The 19,085-nt window shown below is 37.5% G+C and overlaps 1 long non-coding RNA gene across 1 annotated transcript in view; it reads left to right on the top strand.

The window, feature by feature from the left end:
* The window catches only part of LOC103106144 (uncharacterized), a 34,633-nt gene extending 28,254 nt beyond the window's left edge, over positions 1–6,379 (top strand). Inside the window, exon 4 of the long non-coding RNA XR_001627201.2 lies at positions 5,977–6,379. This is a non-coding gene — a long non-coding RNA (uncharacterized LOC103106144). The remainder of the gene's footprint in view (positions 1–5,976) is intronic.
* The last annotated feature ends 12,706 nt before the right edge of the window (positions 6,380–19,085 follow it).

Below are 19,085 nucleotides of genomic sequence, written 5' to 3'. Positions count from 1 at the left end.
CCTCCAGTATAATCTACATGTACCAGGTACAAATCTTAAAAAGTTTATTCAAAGGCAGGTTCCATGCTGCTTATCCTGGGAGTGTTTATGGCAAATTTCTATTAAATAGAACATTTAATTTACCAGAACTCTCCTATTCCCTAACTATTCTGGATAAGCTTAGTGCCTATATAATTCCTGGCCATTTATACTAATGGGGGACATAGCGTAACTAATTGAAAGTCACAGACCATTAGCATGGTGCTGAGCACATAAGCATGGGTACTTTCTGATTATATAAAAAACACCCAAATTTAAGATTTAAGTTGTTTTTTTTTAATTGCTTACTTATGACCAACTACCACCAACAAGAAAACCACAAGATCCCTATTGGTGACAGTACCTCCCCTGACCTTTGGTCCTGTCTCCAATCCAGTCCTCATAGTCATCAACTAGGGAAGAAACTCTTATGGAGAAAGGTCCAGTCATCACTGTCAACTCCAAAACGATTGCCACCCACAAGGCAGGCAAGCCAGCCTAGCTGGAGAAATGGGGTACTCTCAGGGAGAGACAGGAGGCAACATGTACCAGGAAAGTCAAACTACAACCGCCACCACCATTTTGACATAACCTCCTTTCAGGTCCTGACAGAGACAATTCACAAGATCATACAAGTAATATCAGAGGTGGAATTGGAACTCAGGTGGTCTGACTTCAATCATGTTTATTCTGATAAAACTGATGCTCTCTTCACCAAAAATGTATTTAGCAAATTCAATAAATATTGATGAAGCACCTACTCTGTCAGGCCTGTTCTTGTGGATCTTAAAGTCTAAAGGAGAGAGACTACATAAAAATAGCTGTGTACAAATGAGGTACAAAAAAGGAAAAATTGGAGATAAATTGGGACAAATGGAAAAATCTTCCTTGTAGAAAGTAGTATTTTAGCTAAGATTTGAAGGAAACCAGGAAATAGAGATGAAGACAGAGAGAATATGGAATGAGGGGGATGATGACAGGGAGTCAGTAAAAATGCCTGAAAATGTCTTGTTCAGGTTGTGATATATGATTGTGATGGAATACTATTGTACTATAAGAAATAACAAGTAGGATGCATGAACTGATACAAAGTGAAGTGAGCAGAATCAGAGGAACAAGATACACAGTAACAGCAATATTGTTTGATGAATATTGTGAATGATTTAGCTATGCTTAGCAACATGGTATTCCAAGACAATTCCAAAGACTTAGAGATAAAAAGTGCCATCCACTCCAAGAGAAAAAAAATCAATGGAGTCTGAAGGCAAACCAAAATACTATATTTCACCTTCTTTTTTTTGAGATCTCTTTGACAAAATGGCGAATGTGGAAAATCTCAATCAGATTGCTTACAATTTCAGGTAGAGAAAGAGACTTTGGAAATCAAAATTAAAGAGAAAATGAGTGTTAAAATTGTTTTCACATGTAATTGGGGAAAAAAGAAAATATCAAAAAAAGAAAATGTCTTGATCAAGGAGCAAGGAGGCTAGTGTCACTGAATTGTCACCGAATTGCTATTTATGAAAGGGTAAGTAAGGTATAAGAAGAGGAGGAGGAAGGAGCCAAGTTATAAAAGACTTTGAATGCTGGCATATTTATATTTGATCTTGGAGGTGAGAGGGAGACACTGGAGATTATTGAATGACAGAGGAGTAACATAACTTTAGGAAGATCAATTTGACAGATGACTGGAGGTTCAACTAGAGAGGAGAAGAGACCAACCAGCAGGCTATTAAAATAGTTTGGGTGTGAAGTGCCTGTACCAAGATAATGGCAAGGTACCAAGGTAGTGGAGATATCAAAGAGAGAAAGGGACATAGATGAGAAATGCAAATTGAAAGATCTTGGCAACAGATTGGATTAGAAGATGAGAGAGTGAGTAGTGGAGGATGACACATAGGTTGCAAGCTTGTGTGATTTGGAAGACAGTGATATCCTTGGCAAGAATGGCAGAGAAGAGGGTTTGGGGAAAGAGAATGAGTTCAGTTTAGGGCATATTGAATTTAGGATGTCTTTGGGACGTCCAGTTTGAGATGTCCACTGGGGTTGGAGATGTAAGACTGAAGGATAGGGTTGGAGAGGTAGATTTCAGAATTATGAAATAAAGGTCATAATTAAATCCATGAATGCCAAGTGACATGACATAATGGAAGAAGGGAGGAGGGCTCTGGACAGAGACCTAGGGGACACCTAGGGTTAGTGAGCATAACCTGGATGAAAATTTGGTAAAGGAGAAGACCCAGCAAAAGTTTGTCCACTTTTATCACTACTAGGTATGTAGAAAAAATTTACACAGAGAATTATAAAACAAAGTAGGATGTAAGAAGGGCCTAGAGATCAAGATAAAGTGCTTTCAGCATATTCGAAGAGGGAAAAAACACATTTCATCTAGGAGAAATCAAACATTCCCCAAATACTTGCTAGCTGATTTAAAACGTCAATTTCATCTTCAATTCAGCGGTGGTGGGTCCAGTACCATCTGGTTTCTGTACAGTCAGCATTCAGCTTTCTTTTTTCTTAGCAATTACCATTGATCAGAAACTTCAAGAAAGTCCATAGATCTTAAGGCATAACAATTGGTACCTTAAAAGGCCTACAGTTTGTTTTTAACTTGACTTAAGGTTGTATTTTCAAAAACACACAAATTCTTGGTCAGTATAGAGGCTCATTTAGCCACTCCTGAAAGGAAAAACAATTTGTAACTTCAGGCCATTTTTCAGGCCATGAATTAGGCTCTTTATGCCTCTGGATAAAGTTATGGTTTGTCTCAGATTACTCTAATCAGGGCCGGGAGTCTGCATACTAGCCCCATGGCAGTTCTTTTGCTAGGATTTTGACCTCTTTCCAGGAATTGCTCAACAGGTATGTGAAGGGCTGAGTGACTTCTACTTTATAAAAAATATGGATGAAAGAAGTAGTATTTTTCAACTCAGAGGCACTTCTCCTTAACTGGGGATGAATCCTTTGTTTCCAAATGTAAAATGCACAGCGATCATCCAGAAGTATAAGGGTTTTCAGTAGACAGCCGTAACAACTTTGCTTATGTTCTGACCAACTGGGGTACTCATGGGGAGGTTTTTAATGGGACCATTACTATAAGATGTGATCTGTTCTATAAGGAGGCTGCTGTTGGAGGCTCTGTTCTTGGATTCGATAGGTCTTTCCCTCATTTTCCCATCGATCCCATAGTCCACACACACTGCCTTCTTCTAGCACTGGCACAGGCCCTGGAGAAGTTAGAGAATATTTTAAAAACAAGACCCACTGCAGTGAATTTATGGCTCCTTCCAGTTACTCTAGTTTGCCCTTTTTAAAAAATATATCGATAGGCTCTCCATTTTTTTTTAAACCCTTACTGTCTCTCTTAGCAACAACTCTAAGACAGAAGGCTAAGGGCTAGGGAAACCATTAAATGACTTGCTCAGGGTCATACAGCTAGGAAGTGTCTGAGACCAGATTTGAATCTACATCCTAGTACTCTCTCCACTGAGCCAACTCACTACTTCTGTCATCCTTTGTTTTTGAAGAAGGTAAATGACATCATGACCAGTGATATCTTGACTTGTGTGTGAATTGGGTTTATTAAGTGAGGCAACAATATGTATCTAGTTTCCTAAGTATGCCATTCTATTAGGACAGTAGGGGGAAAGCAGTGATACAATTTTATTGTTTTTTTCCTCTGGTGGGAAATTTATCAGCAACATTCTGTACAGAAACAATATTTCTTTTCAGATGAACAAAATTTTTATTAAAATTAGGGAGTCAAAAGATCTGGATTCCAATCTCATCTCTGATGCTTACTATTCTTCTGACTTTGTGTATCAATCAGTCAATCAATCAACCAATAAGTTCCTAAATTTACTAAGTTCCTCCAATAAGAATTTAAGTTCCTACTATGTGCCAGGCACATATGTGTTAAAAGTTGGAGATACAAAAAAAAGGCAAAAGGCAGTCTCTGCCCTCAAGGTGCTTAAAGTATACTGGAAGATTCATCACCAAAGCCAGTCACATACAGGAGAAATAGGAGAGAATTAAGAGGAGAAGGCACTGGAACTAAAAAGGGTTAGGGAAGACTTCCTGTAGAAGGTGGGATTTGGTTGGGACTTGAAGGAAGTCAGGGAGGTCAGAAGTCCAAATAGAGGAAGGAGAGTGTTCCAGGCATGAGGGACAGCCAGAGAAAATGCCCAGGGCCAAGAGACAGGGAGTATATTTGAATCCTCCCTGAACTCAGTTTCTTTGTGTATAAAATGAGAGGATGGGACTAGATAGCCTCTGGCTTTCTGCCTATGGTTCCATGGATGCTCAGAACCTAAATTGCTTTCCCTGGAACTTCCCTGAACTACCCACCATTAATTGAGGAACAGCTTTTAACTGATACTTGGGTGCCTCACAGTTCATAGGCTTATAAAGCCCTCAGGCCTTTTTCTTTTCATATGTCAGCTTTTGCTGTTAGAGGTTTCATGATAAATGCTACCTACCGGTCATAATGCTTACAATATGTTTCAGGTTGAGGGCCAGTCACTCTTTTCAGAATTAGTGAATTTAGCATTCCTGGCTTTGTACTCCCCTGGGATTACTGGCCTACTTTCTTTGAAGGGAAATCCTTCCAGTTTCATTTGACTGTTTAACACCTCCCTCCCCCAACCTCCTTCCCTCCTGCAAACACTCCACATCTATGACTGCTTAGAGGACTGTTTCCTGGCATTGACCCAGATCTTCAGTGGGGTCACCCTGAATTCAAAAATTTCCCAGACAGCAACAAAATTGACTGACTTCTCTGGAGCTGGTATCCAATCCATCAACTTACCAAAGAAGCATGGGCAAGAAAGAAAGGCCAAAAGAAAGGAGAAATTGGAAAATAAAAAGCAAGGGAAAGATGAAAGGAAATAGAAAGTCAGCTCTCTGTACTTGATAAGTACGCCACAGATAAAAGATAACCTAGGTACATTTTAGGGCTGATTGCTTGAGGGGGAGCCAACCATGATAACAAACATGACTTTGGAGCTTTTAACTCATGTTAAGTTTCTGTAACACTTGGCAGGTTTATTACTACATTACTTACTGGATTCTTTGGATAACTGTGTTTTGGCATGAAACAAAATGCTGGATTTGGGCACAAAAGACCTGGGTTCAAATTTAGAGTCTTTCACTAATTAGTTGTAGGACCTTGGGAATGTCTTTTCCTAGCTTCAATTTTTTCAGCTCTAAAATGAAGCGAATGGACTAGATTATCTCAAAGTTCCTTTTAGTTTTAAATCTTTAATTATAAGATCTCACTGAGATTTTTGGGGTGGTGTTTCCTCTCCTTTATAATTTAGAGTCCCCTAAGCCCAAATCCATAAATCCCTTCCTCTAATAATGGTGGCTGGCACATATGTCAAAGTATACAAAAGGCTTTACATATATGATTGAATTAGATCTTCATAGCAACCCTCTGAGATAAGGACTAGATAGAGGTTTTATAATTCCCAGTTTACAGACGAGGAAACTGAATTTTAGACAGATTAAATGACATCTCCAGGGCCATCCAATTGATAAGTATCATGCCAAAAGGAATTTGAATCAAAATTTCCTGAATTCAACAGTCATGGTGGCCCATAGCCCCATAGTTCAGACTCCTCATTGACCAAGAGGTTCTCTCCCATTCCTCTAGGCCAAATTCTCTTACCTTCCCCACAAGTAGCTTAATGCTCAAATTTAGCACCTGTTTTGAGAGGCAGTAGAAAGTACAATATAAATGTCAATGATTAGTCACAGACTAATAAGACAGCAAAGATTGTCTAATCCAACTCCTTCATTTTATATACTAAGAGACTGAGAGATCCAGGGAAGTTTAGTAACTTGTCCAAGGCCACATGGGTAGCAAATATTGAAGGGGATTTGAATACAGATTCTCTGAAGAGGGAACTATTTATTTCTACAATATTATCATGTATTACCCTTTTGTATCCTTTTCAGAACAAAGAAAAAAGAAAACAACAACAATCCCATCCTTGAAGGAGTGAATAACCTTACTTAGGAGATGAGACTAAAATACAGAAATATATATTTATCTATGTATGTACACATATGTGAATAAATATATACATTTGCAATTGAGGATCATATACAGGTATACATATATGCTATTCAATTCAATAAGGATTCATTAAGCATGTATTACCCTCAAAGCCATTTCATATTTTTAACTGTTACAAGGATTGTCAAGCTTAAAGAAATGATCTTCTTGTGGCCAGCCTGCTGGTGATGAAGAACTTCTCTAAATTGAGGTAAGCAGGTCCTGGGAAAGCAGACACTGTTTGCTTGCTATTATGAGTCCTGACCTTGGTTGTTTTTCAGCATGGTGGAGAGAGCCCAGCCAGCCCCGTCTTCAAGAGTTCAAGGCTGGGTGTGCTCTAGCTAGCTGGGACTATCTCTCATTGTTTGTTGTTGTCTAGACTTAAGAAAGTGAAGGGAGAAGATGTTGATAATTCAGATTAAATTTATGGAGTCATCCAATCTTTCTTTTTGGTCTGAGAGCCTATTTATTAAATATTTACATATCCACACTCTCCTAGTCCAGGCTCACCTCTACACCAAGACAAGGCATTGGCATAGGACTTTCATGGAGGCCCTTTGACTCATTCCCTTCCAATTTTACAATGATGGGAGCAGAAGAAGGGAAGGCAATAAAAATTAGTCTTCATATTGTCTATAAATATGAATTTGAATCTTGGTGCTCTAATCATAAGAGCCTTATATAATGACTAGCAAGTTGACTTATTGGAGGAAATAAATTTTGATGCTTAAGGCAGTGCCTGGCACATAGTAGAGGCTTAATAAATTTTCACTGAATTGGTAATGTGGAAAGTGGGTTGGATTTAAAATCAGAGCTCAAATCCTAACTCTGCCACTTTCTATCTTTTTGACCATGGCAAATTATTTAACTTGTATGGGTCTTAGTTTCTTCACCATTAAAGTGAAAGGCCTGGGCTAGATGCCCGTTAAGGCCCTTCCAGCTTTAAATCTACAATCTTGGGATCCTAGGATTAGATTCTGGTTCCAGCTCTGCTACTTGTTAGTGTGAAGAGTGAATCTAACTCTCTTTGTCTATCAATCAGCAACTTCTAAGTTAATCAATCAGAAACTTAAGTACCCCTACTTAGTACCTTACCAGTCATTAAGTAATTAAGTATGAGAGTTCACAATTCACTTGCTAGAGTGGGTGACAACTCCAAAGGCCAATACCCTCTTGCTCTCTTCCCCTTGGGCAGTGCTAGGCAAATTGAAAGACTGCAATTGGTTCCTGTAAAGTGGGGAGCCACAGGAAGTAACATCAAGAAAACTGCTTTAAAAAGGTCAGCTTGAGGATTCAGTCTGGGACTCTGCAGTCAGTGGACCAGGCTGAAGAAGGAGACTCTTTCCTTGGATCCTGTGGTGGTGAGTGGAGTGATTCCTTCCTTGGTTCTTCTGTAAGGAGACCCTCTCTGCTTGTTGGCGTTTTGGTGGTACACTCCCTTCAGCTTGAGTTCTAGTGATATTCTTCATGGTCTTAGCCTTGTGTGCACTGAAGGTTCTCTGAGAATTCTTCAGCATCTCATGGCTGTTTGGATTTTGACTTCCTAATTAGGACTTTGGATTCTAGTGAAATTTGCTTTTGGATTTGCATTTGCGGTCTGAAGATATTAAGATTAAACTCAGAGTATTGGTAGCTAGGCAGTACTTTCTGTCTCTTTATCTACATTTTTCCACTTTCACTCTTTCCACCTCTTTGCAAATAAAGCTGCTAAAAGTCATTTTGACTTATGCAGTAATATTTTAAAATCGGCAACCACAATATTACTTTAGAATTCTCATATTTAGCACAAAACCTAATTTTAAATTCTTCTATTAGCTCTGTGGGTTGTGGGAAAATGCTTATTAGGAATAGTTCAGAACTGGTGTCAAACTCAAATATAAATCTTCATGGAAGGATTCTAGCAGGGGTATATATATTTTCTTAGAAAATAACACATTAATATTATCTACACTATCCTGTGTTTTAATTTATTTTGTTAAATGTTTCCATTTTAAACATTTAAATTTCATTTGACTATACTACTTTGTATGGCCATATTGTGTGTTGGTGGTAGTCTTCAGTGTGCATTTCACACCTTTGCTTTATAGTATCTTGCATACAGTAAGCACTTAATATATGTTTGTTGAATTGATAAGAAAGTGAATTTTACTGTTTCAAAACTAAGTATAGCATTTCAATAATCTCTTGGTCTCATTTTTCTCATTTGAAAAATCAGTGTTGAATATAAATATTTCTTTTTAGCTGTGTATACACTCCACATTTTATCTATGTTTGCAATTGTGGAAATGGGAGACAGAATGTTGCGTATGAAAAATTATAAGAAAAATCATATAGACTTCTGGTGGTGGAGGCAACATGGAGGAGTAACTAGGGTAGCAGTGCCATGTTTCACTGCGAAAATCCTCTCTGACCAAGAGCAAAATATCACTACAAAATGAATACAGGAGTGAAAGTACCAATAGAGACAGAGGGAAACAACCGTCAAAAAAAAGAAAACCCCAAAAGGTAGGCAGAAATCATCTGGGGAACTGAGGTGAGAGGGGATAGGAGCTAGCAGGAGGCATGGTAGAAAGTGAAGAGCAAGCCAAGAGCACACCACACACCCTACTGCCCCATCTGCTCCCACAGGTTCCAGAACTTAAGTTCAAGCTAAATAACACCTTGAAAGCCTGCTGGGCTATTAATTAGTGGTCCAAGCCCACTAACACCCCTTGAAATGGCAAACCTGTGGAGAAGTCTGGAATCCCAGCCCAAGGAAATATGGGCTGAAGGGGGGCTGATCCACATGGACCCAGAGCTAAGCCAGGATTCCCAGACTGGGTTTGGGGTGAGGACATAATCCACAGTTTGGGGTGAGGACACAGTTCTCAGTAGAAGCCTCCTTCGGATCTTTTTGCCCAAAACTAGGGGTGGAGCTTCAGGACAGGGAAATCAAAGGTGTGCTTGACTGAATCAAGAATGCCTTGTTACCAAAAATGTGAGCCTAAGCCTGGGGCTAGAATCTGATCAACATCTGACCTGCTCAAGTTCAGTCTGAGATCAAAAGCTTACACTCAAGCCTGAGGAAAGTCTTTAAGCTATCAGCATCTTAAGGCTCAATTGAATCAGCAGGGGCAAAGGACTCTCAGAGCTCTCAGCCCTCAGATCATCAGTTAAACTAGTAACAACACAAGAAATAAGCTGAAAATAACATCAAGTAAGGACTAAAGTTTAAGAAAGTATCCCAATTCCCCGGAAAACAGAGTCTACCTATGATTAGATAGGAAAAATGAGCAAACAATCAAAAAAGTACCTAACTCTAAAGACTTTTTATGGAAACAAAGAGCAAGGTGCAGACACAGAAAGAGACAACAAAAGCAAAGGAAACACCCCAACCCCCAAAGTCCAAAAGAAAAATATGGATTGGACACAGGTTCTGGAAGAGCTCAAAAAAGACTTAAAAAAACAATTATTAGAGGTAGAGGAAAAGTGGAGAAGAGAAATGAAAGTGATGCAAGAAGAAAGGAAAGTGATGCAAGGAGAAATGAAAGTGATGCAAGAAGAAATGGGCCAATTGAAAAGGAGAACCAAAAACTTACAAAGGAAAACCAGATCTTAAAAATCAGAATTGACCATTTAGAAACTAATGATTTCATGAGAAATCAAGAAACATAAAGCAGAATCAAAGGAATAAAAAAAAGAGGAAAACATCAAATATCTCATTGAAAAAATAACTGACTTAGAAAACAGGTCTAGGAGAGACAATCTGAGAAGTATTCGATTACCTGAAAGCCATGTTGAAGAAAACCTTTGGAAATCATTTTATAAGAAATTACCAAAGAAAACTACCCAGAGATTTTTGAATAAGAAAATAAAATTGAAATTGAAGGAATTCACAGATCGTTTCCAGAAAGAAATCCTCAATTGAGAACTGCCAAGAGTATAATAGCCAAATTCAAGAGCCATCAAGCCAAGAAAAAAAATACTTGGCATCCAGAAAGAAACCATTCAAATACCATGGTGCTACAATCAGGATCACTCAGGACCTAGCGACTTCTACATTAAAGGACCGGGAAGCATGAAATAAGATATTCAGAAAGGTGAAGGATTTGGGTTTACAACCCAGAGTCACCTATCCAGCAAAACTGAGTATACTCTTTCAGGGGAAGAAAATGGTCATTCAACAAGATAGAAGATTTATAAGCATTCCTCAGAAATAAGCCAGACCTAAACAAAAGATTTGAAGGCCAAATACAAGACACAAAAAAAGCCCAAAAAGGCAACTGAGAAAGAGAAAATTTAAGGCATTCATTAAGGTCAAAATATTCATATGTCTACATGGGAAGAAGAGTCCTATAATTCTCAAAAATTACTCTCAGTAATAGAGAAGATAAAAGGAATTTACTCAGAAAGAGGGGAAAAGTAAGCTGATTATTATAATACAATGCATATGATGATATATGTTGATATAATGTATGTGTAAATGTGATGATATGGTATAATATATATGTGTGATGTGATATGCATGCATATGAATGATATGTAAATATTAATCAAGGGCTGAAAGAGAGGTTTGCACTGAGAGAAAAGGGAAGGTTTAAATTATATAACATTAAGTGGCAAGAAAAATCAATACAGGGAAAGGAGGATAAGGCAATGCTTAAACTTTACTCTCTTTGTAACTGGCTCAGAGAGGGGAAAAATGAGTATACTCAGTGGGGCATAGAATTCTATCTTACCCTACTGAGAAATAGAAGGAGAACAAGACAAGGGAAGTAGGGAGTAATAGAAGGAAGGAGGAACTGGGGCTGTGTGTGACAAAAAGCAAAATACTGGTGAGAAGGAATAAATTGAAAGGGAATAGAGCATGATCTAAAGGGGATAATAAGATAAAGGACAATACACAGTAATCATAACACTTAATGTGAATGGGATGAACTCATTCATTAAATGGAAGTGGATATCAGAGTGGTTTAAAACCCAGATCCTACTATATGTTGTTTACAAGAAACACATTTGTGGCAAGGTGACACAGATTCAAGTTAAAAGGCTGGAGCAGAATATATTATGCATCATCTAAAGTAAAAAAAAGCAGGAGTAGTAACCATGATACCAGATGAAGCCAAAATAGAAATTGATCTGATTAAAAACGATAAGGAAGAAAATTACATTTTGTTAAAAGATGCTATAAACAATGAAGTAATATCATTACTAAACATCTATGCACCAAATGGTATAGCATCTAGATTTCTAAAGGAAAAACTGATGAAGCTGAAGGAAGAAATAGTAAGACCATTACTAGTGAGGGATCTTAACCTTCCCATCTCAGAACTAGATAAATTGAACCAAAAAATAAACGAATTAATTAATTAATTAATAAGGGAATTAATGAAATGCTAGAAAAATTAGAGTTAATAGATATCTGGAGAAAACTCAACAGGGATAAAAAGAAATATATCTTTTTATCAGTTTTACATGGTACATATACAAAGATCGACTATGTACTAGGGCATAGAAATATTGCAAACAAATGCAGAAAAGTAGAAATAATAAATTCCACTTATCATAATGTGGTAAAAATTATAATTAACAAGGGCCCATGGAAAGGCAAATTTAAAGTTAATTGGAAACCAAATAATCTAATTCTTAAAAATAGGTGGGTCAAAGAAGAAATCATAGAAACAATCGCATACTTCATTAAAGAGAATGACAATGAGGAGACATCATATAAAAACCTATGGGATACAGCAAAAGCAGTACTCAGGGGAAAATTTATATCTCTGAGTGCCCATACCAGCAAAATAGAGAGGACGGATATTAATGAATTGGTCTTGCAACTTAAAAAATTAGAAAAAGAACAAATTAAAAATCCCCAGATAAAAACTAAATTGGAAATCCTAAAAGTTAAATGAGAAATTAATCAAATTGAAAGTAAAATAACTATTGAACTAACAAATAAGTCTAGGAGCTGGTACTTTGAAAAAACAAATAAAATGATCAATCAAAAAAATAGAAAGAAGAAAATCAAATTAACAGTATCAAATATGAAAAGGGCAATCTCACCATTAATGAAGAGGAAATTAAGGAAATTATTAAGAACTACTTTGCTCAATTATATGGCAATGAATATGACAATGTAGGTGAAATGGGTGAACATTTACAAAAGTATAAATTACCCAGATGAACAAAAGATGAAATAGAAATCTTAAACAATCCCATCTCAGAAAAAGAAATTGAACAAGCCATCAAGGAACTTCCTAAGAAAAAATCTCCAGGGTTAGATGGATTCACAAGTGAATTCTATCAAACATTCAAAGAACAACTAATCCTAATATTATACAAATTATTTGAGAAAATAAGCAAAGAAGGTGTTTTACCAAATTCCTTTTATGACACAAATATGATGCTGATTCCAAAGACAGGCAGACCAAAAACCTAGAAAGAAAACCACAGACCAATCGCCTTAATGAATATAGATGCAAAAATCTTAAATAGAAAAATAGCAAAAAGACTCCAGCAAGTCATCACGAGGGTTATTCATTATGATCAGGTGGTATTTTTACCAGGATGGTTCAATATTAGGAAAACCATCCACATAATTGACCATATCAACAAGCAAACCAACAAAAATCAAATGATTATCTCAATAGGTACAGAAAAACCCTTCCCAATAAGATCAGGAGTGAAGCAAGGATGCCTTTAATCACCCCCTTTTTTTCAATATTATACTAGAAATGCTAGCAGTAGCAATTAGAGAAGAAAGAAATTGAAGCGATTAAAATAGGCAGTGAGAAGACTAAACAATCACTCTTTGTAGATGGAGAGGACTGCAAAATGTAAAATGAATGACTGATTATATGAAATTAAAAAGTTTTTATACAAACAAAACCAATGCAATCATAACTAGAAGGAAAGCACCAAACTCAGAGAACATTTTTATAACAAAACTCTCTGACAAAAGTTTAATTTCCCAAATATATAAGGAACTAAGTTAAATGTACAAAAAATCAAGCCATTCCCCAATCAACAAATGGTCAAGGTACATGAATAGGCAGTTTTCACAGGATGAAACAAATACTATCAATAAGCACATGAAAAAGTGTTTTAAATCCCTCCTGATTAGAGAAATGCAAATTAAAACAACTCTGAGGTACCACTTGAAATAGATGCTCCTTACTAGGATATTTAAGGTAGCAGAAAAAGGCTGGAGCAATGACAATAGAAAATAGGTTAGAGGGAAAGCTAGGATTCTCACTCCTTCCCTCCCCCCCTCTCTCTTACACCCCCCTAAGGGCTCTTCTCAATGTGGTGAGTTTTTCAAAATTTCAAAAGACTACTCTCACACTGTGTTTCTTTTTTGAAAGGGGTTTATTCTTAAAGAAGGAAAGTTAGGGCTTGTGGGAGAAGGGGAAGAGGGAATTTATGGTCTTCCTAATCTACTATGAAATTCAATACAAGGAAGTAAGATTGATTTGTCTCTGAGGGGATATTATTGATAAATTTAAAAGGATCTTCAGAGCTATGCTCCAATCTTTCAATGTTAAGTCACTAGCCAGGAATCCAGATCAGTTGCTTGCTAGCTCCTTCTCCAAAGTTCAAGAGAGAAGAAGTGACCAGTTTCAGATACTGGCTTTTTAAACTGTCTCCCTGACCAGATTCTTCTTTAAAACCTCCCTTCTCTCCTTGATTGGCAGGTCCTTCAAGCTTCCATTTCCTTGCATTTGCTTGCCAATCTCACTGATGTTGTAATCTCATTCTCATACACCTCATACCTAGCGGGTTGTCCAATATGACAGCTAAAGAAAGCAATAAATGTTGGAGGGGATGGGAGCAAAATTGGGAAACTATACACTGCTGGTGGAATTGTGAATTGGTACAACCATTCTGGAAGGTGATTTGAAACTATGCACAAAGAGCTTTAAATGAATGCCTGCCCTTTGATCCAGCCATACCATTGCTGGGTTTGTACCCCCAAGAGATAATAAGGGAAAAGACTTACACAAAAATATTCATAGCCATGCTCTTTGTCATGGCAAAAAAATTGGAAAATGAGGGGGTGTTCATTGATTCAGGAATGGTTAAATAAATTATGGTATATGTTGGTGATGGAATATTATTGTGCTGAAAGGAATAATGAACTGGAGGAATTCCATGTGATCTGGAATGACCTCCAGGAATTGATGCAGAGCAAAAGGAACAGAACCAGGAGAACATCATACACAGAGACTGATAATAGCACAATAGAATGTAATAGACTTTTCTACCAGTAGCCATGCAATGATCCAGGACAATCCAGAAGAACTTATGGGAAAGAATGCTATCTACATCCAGAGAAAAAACTGTGGAACTAGAAATACATTAGAAAAATATATGATCAACCACATAGTACAATAGGGATATTATTAGAATTCTGATGTTAAAAAATCACTCTACTACAAATATGAATAACATGGAAATAGGTTTTGAACAATGATACATGTATTACCCAATGGAACTACTTGTCGGCTTTGGGAGGGGGGAGGAGAAAGAAGGGGTGGAGGTGATCACAAATTATGTTACCATGGAAAAATATTTTAAATAAAAAATTTAAAAATATTATGTAGATTGGTCATAAAGTATTTAAAGGGAAGTAATATGTAATAAGCATAGAATTACATTACTATGTAATCAAGTCAGATTATATTGTTGTTGTTTTGTTGATTTAGTTGCTTTTGACTCTTAGTGACCCCATTTGGGGTTTTCTTAACAAAGATCCTGGTGGAGTCTGCCATTTCCTTTTCCAGGTCATTTTATATATGAAGAAACTTAGGTAAACAGGATCAAATGACTTGCTCAGGATTACATAGTTATTACATGTCTGAAACCAAATTTGAACTCAAGTCCTCTTGATTCCAGGGCCAGCTCTCTATCCACTGTGCCACCTAGCTGTCCCCTAATTAGATGGTAGTGAGAGTAATTACTAAATGGAGTAGTTTGCATTTAACCTCTAGGCAACAGGGACCTACTAGAATTTATTGGGTAGATAAGTAATCTGGCTCATCTTGTGTTCCAAGAATATTAGTTTGGCACCTGAGTGATGGATGGATTCAAGAGATGAATTTGAGATAGGAAAAACAATTTAGAGACTATTGGAATAGTCCTTGTGAGAGGTGATGGAACCCTGAACTAGGGGGATAACTGTCTGAGTAGAGAGGAGGCAATAAATTGGAGAAATGTTATGGGAGATTGGACAGTGCTTGGTAACCGAATGGATATTGGTTGGGATTAAGAGTGGAGGAGCCAAATTAACAGCAAGGATTCAATAAGAATCCAAATGTCTTGCTTCTTGGTCCAATGTTAGCTGGCCAAGTTTTTAGTCATTTTACACTTTGACAAGGCCTCTCAAAGGGGGGTACTGATTACAAATGCTGTTAAATGGAAAATAAGGCTAAAATCCCATTAACTTTAATCAGCATCTAGTATAAAGCCTTACCCACAGCAGGCAATTAATATTTGTTGAATTGAACTGAATGAATAATAATACCACTTTGTCTTTGTATCATTAATTTTTTTAATTTCTCCTCCCCTATGTTCCCTTCTCTAATCTATCTGCCCACTCATCCCATGAGGCAGGAATGGAAGTTATTATTATATAATTATCCTGATTCAATAGACGAAGACTCTGAGGAACAAGCAAGCTCAATGACATTGACTTTGATACAACTGGGCAGACATACAGTGTTCTACCTACACAAATTTTCTAGGTAAGTGAAATCTGTTACCTTAAACACAATCTTTTGTCCTATATTAACCATTATTTGGGTAGCTAGGTAGCACAGGGGACATGGTGCTGGTCTTAGAATCAAGAAGACTCACCTTCATGAGTTTTAATTGGACCTCAGCCACTTATTAGCTGTGTGATTCTGGGAAAGACACTTAACTATGTTTACCTCAGTTTCTTGTCTGTAAAATTAACTAGAGAAGGTAATGGCAAGCCACTTCAGTAGTTTTGCCAAGAAAACCCCAAATGGGGTCACGTAGAGTCGGACATTACTTAAAAACAACTGAACAACAAAATCATTATTTAAAGAAATTTTTCTATGATGACTTAGTTGTTCCCTGGATCCCTCTTCTTCACATGTCTCACCCCCAACCCAGAAAGGATAGGGGAACAGGCAATTCTTAAGATTTCAGTGATGTTGGAAGCTTCTGGGTGAGTAAACACTCTCTCTAAATGCAAGGTGGGTCTGTGTCTGTAACATATAGTTTCAAAAAGTTATGTAGAGGGCTGAGAGGTTATTTACTTGTCTAGAGTCACACCAACACTATACATCAGAAAATAGACTTGAATCCAGGTACTCTTGGCTCTGAAATTGACTTTTTATCCACTAAGTCATGCTGCCCCTCATCTGCCAGTACATACTGAACATTATTTAACCTTTTCTGGATGAATCAGGCTTGTGAATATGAGTATTCTTTATTAGTACAGCGATATCCTCAGGGGCTAATGAGGTGTGTGGTAAACCTGTTTTCTCCCTATGCTAAATGGCCCTAGGCAGCAAGGTTTATGACTTCTTATATCTTCTTCTTCTTTTTTTCCCCTGTCCCTTGATTATTCCTTAATGCGGTCATTGTGACATCCTCCTTTCTAAATTACTGCTTTTTAATAGATTAAAAGATGAGAAAACAGATATCTAAGGTTTTTGGGGTTGTGACTAAAGTAAAGACAAATTTGTTACAAGTAAGGGCCTGTGGAGCCCTTTTATAAGCAAAGTCCATGTACTTTGATATTTTTGGATGTTGGTGTTTGTGAAATAAGGAGATTGGGCTAAAGGATCTCTCAAGTATCTTTCAGCTCAAATAGTTACATGCCATGTTTAAGTCTAGAGCCCAGCCTAATAATAATGGTATTTAACATTTATGTGGGCTTAAGTGTTTACAACATACTCTCTATATCTTATTACATTTAAGCCATAACACAATTTTATGAGGCAGATTCCACAGATATTATTGTTGTTGTTGTTCAGTTATTTTAGGCGTGTCCAACTCTTTATGACTCTATTTTGAGGTTTTCTTGGCAAAGATAGTGAAGTGGTTTGTCATTTCCTTTTCCAGCTCCAGGAAACTGAGGCAAACGTGGTTAGGTTACTTGCCCATGGTCACAGCTAGTGTCTGAAGGTGGATTTGAACTCATGAAGATGAGTCTTCCTGATTCCAAGCCCAGTGCTCTATCCATTCTATCCATTGCTATTATCTTATTCTACAAATGGGTAAGAGAAATGAAATGGTTTGTTCATGGTCAATCAGTCCATAAGCATTTATTAATTATTCCTATGTATCTGGCAATGTGGTAAGCTCTGGGGATACAAAGAAATGCAAAAGGCAATTCTTGTTCTCCAGGAGCTCACAGCTTCATGGGGAGACAACAGATGAACAATTAGGTACAAACAAGATGCATATAGGATAGTAGAAGGAAGACACTAGCATTATATGGCGTCATAAAAGGCTTCTCATAGAAGATGGGATTTTAGCTGGGACTTGAAGGAAGTTAGGAAGCAGAGATGTTGAAGGAGAGCATTCCAGGCATGGAGAATAGCCAGAAAAAATCTTCTGGAGTCAAGAAATGGAATCAGAAGTTTAGCAACTTGTCCAATGTCACATAGTTGGGAAATGTCTGAGATTAAATTTGAACTCAGTTCTTCCTGACTATAGGCCCAGTGCTCTTCACCACTGAACCACAGCTGCCTCTCTGCCAACTCTTCCTTCTTCATATCTATCATGTAAGCCCCCTTTTGTCTTCTGGCCCTGCTACCACCCTGGTACTGGCCTTCATTACCTCATACAAAAACTATTAGTTGGTCTCTCTCCCTCAAGTCTCTTCTCACTCTGGTCTACCCTCCACTTAGCTGTCAAATTGACCTTCCTAAACTTTGACCCTATCTTATTCAATCAACGCCATCAACCCTGGCCCCTTTTTACCTTTCCAGTCTTCTTACACCATACTCATGCCCATGTACTTTGCTGCTTTCCTTACTGTTCTTGCACAGGACTCTCCAATCTTTTGAGCAGACATTTCCATTAGCTGGAATGCTCTCCCTTCCCTTAATTCTCAGCTAAAGTCTCTTCTTTTACAAGGACCTTTTCTGGATCCCCTTTAATGTTAGAACTTTCCCTTTGTTGATTATCTCTGATTTACCCTCTCTATTATTTTTACATAAAAGTTTACATGTTGTCTTTTCCCTTAAACTCTGAGGTATCTGAGACCTAGGGCTTTCTCTTGCCTTTATTTTTATTTCTATGGAATACATAGTAGGCATTTAATTAATGCTAGTTGACCAAGTAATTGTCTCTTCATCTCAACATAGCAGAGTGCCTAGCACATTGTAGGTGCTTAATGCATGTTTGGTGGTTATTCATTTTTGTATTTTATTCCCTCCCACCTCTAAGTTTTCATGTGGTAGATGGTTCAATAAATAGTTCTTTACTTGAGTTTCCATTAGATCACAATGGAATTTTTCTAGCCTGAGGCTCATGTCAGGCTATTTCAGGTTTAACTGAAGTAGCCCCAGGATTCAGTCCTCAATTTAAGGGGCAGAGTATCCAGAACAAGGTTTCAGGATATGGTGATATTGTAACTGGGAGGGTAAATTATTTCATGAATTAACTTGACTCAGAAACCTAAAGTTTCACTTCATCCTAGTTAAATCTGCATGACATTTGTCTGCAAGGGGGAGGTAGGAAGAAGTGTGATCAAACTTAACTTTGTTTACATTTTATGGCCTTAGGCTTCATGAAGATATAAATCTAGGAGATAAAAAAGATCTATACTTCAAGAACTAGTCACAACCAAATCCTCTATTTTTGGCAACATTCCTCCCATCCGTCTTTCTGGTAGACAAACACATCAATTTCATTCTAAATCAAAATCAGGAGGTATCTTGCAGGGCCATCCCTAGAGGGTTCAGGGCCTGGGCCAAATCATTCTCTGTTCCCCCTTCCCCCTCCTCTCTAAACACACATACATTTTTTATTGAGATGGAATCGGGTATAA

This window comes from Monodelphis domestica, chromosome 2 (genome assembly GCF_027887165.1).
Source record: "Monodelphis domestica isolate mMonDom1 chromosome 2, mMonDom1.pri, whole genome shotgun sequence".
In the NCBI taxonomy this organism is placed as follows: domain Eukaryota; kingdom Metazoa; phylum Chordata; class Mammalia; order Didelphimorphia; family Didelphidae; genus Monodelphis; species Monodelphis domestica.
This window is presented reverse-complemented; position numbering and strand designations above follow the sequence as displayed.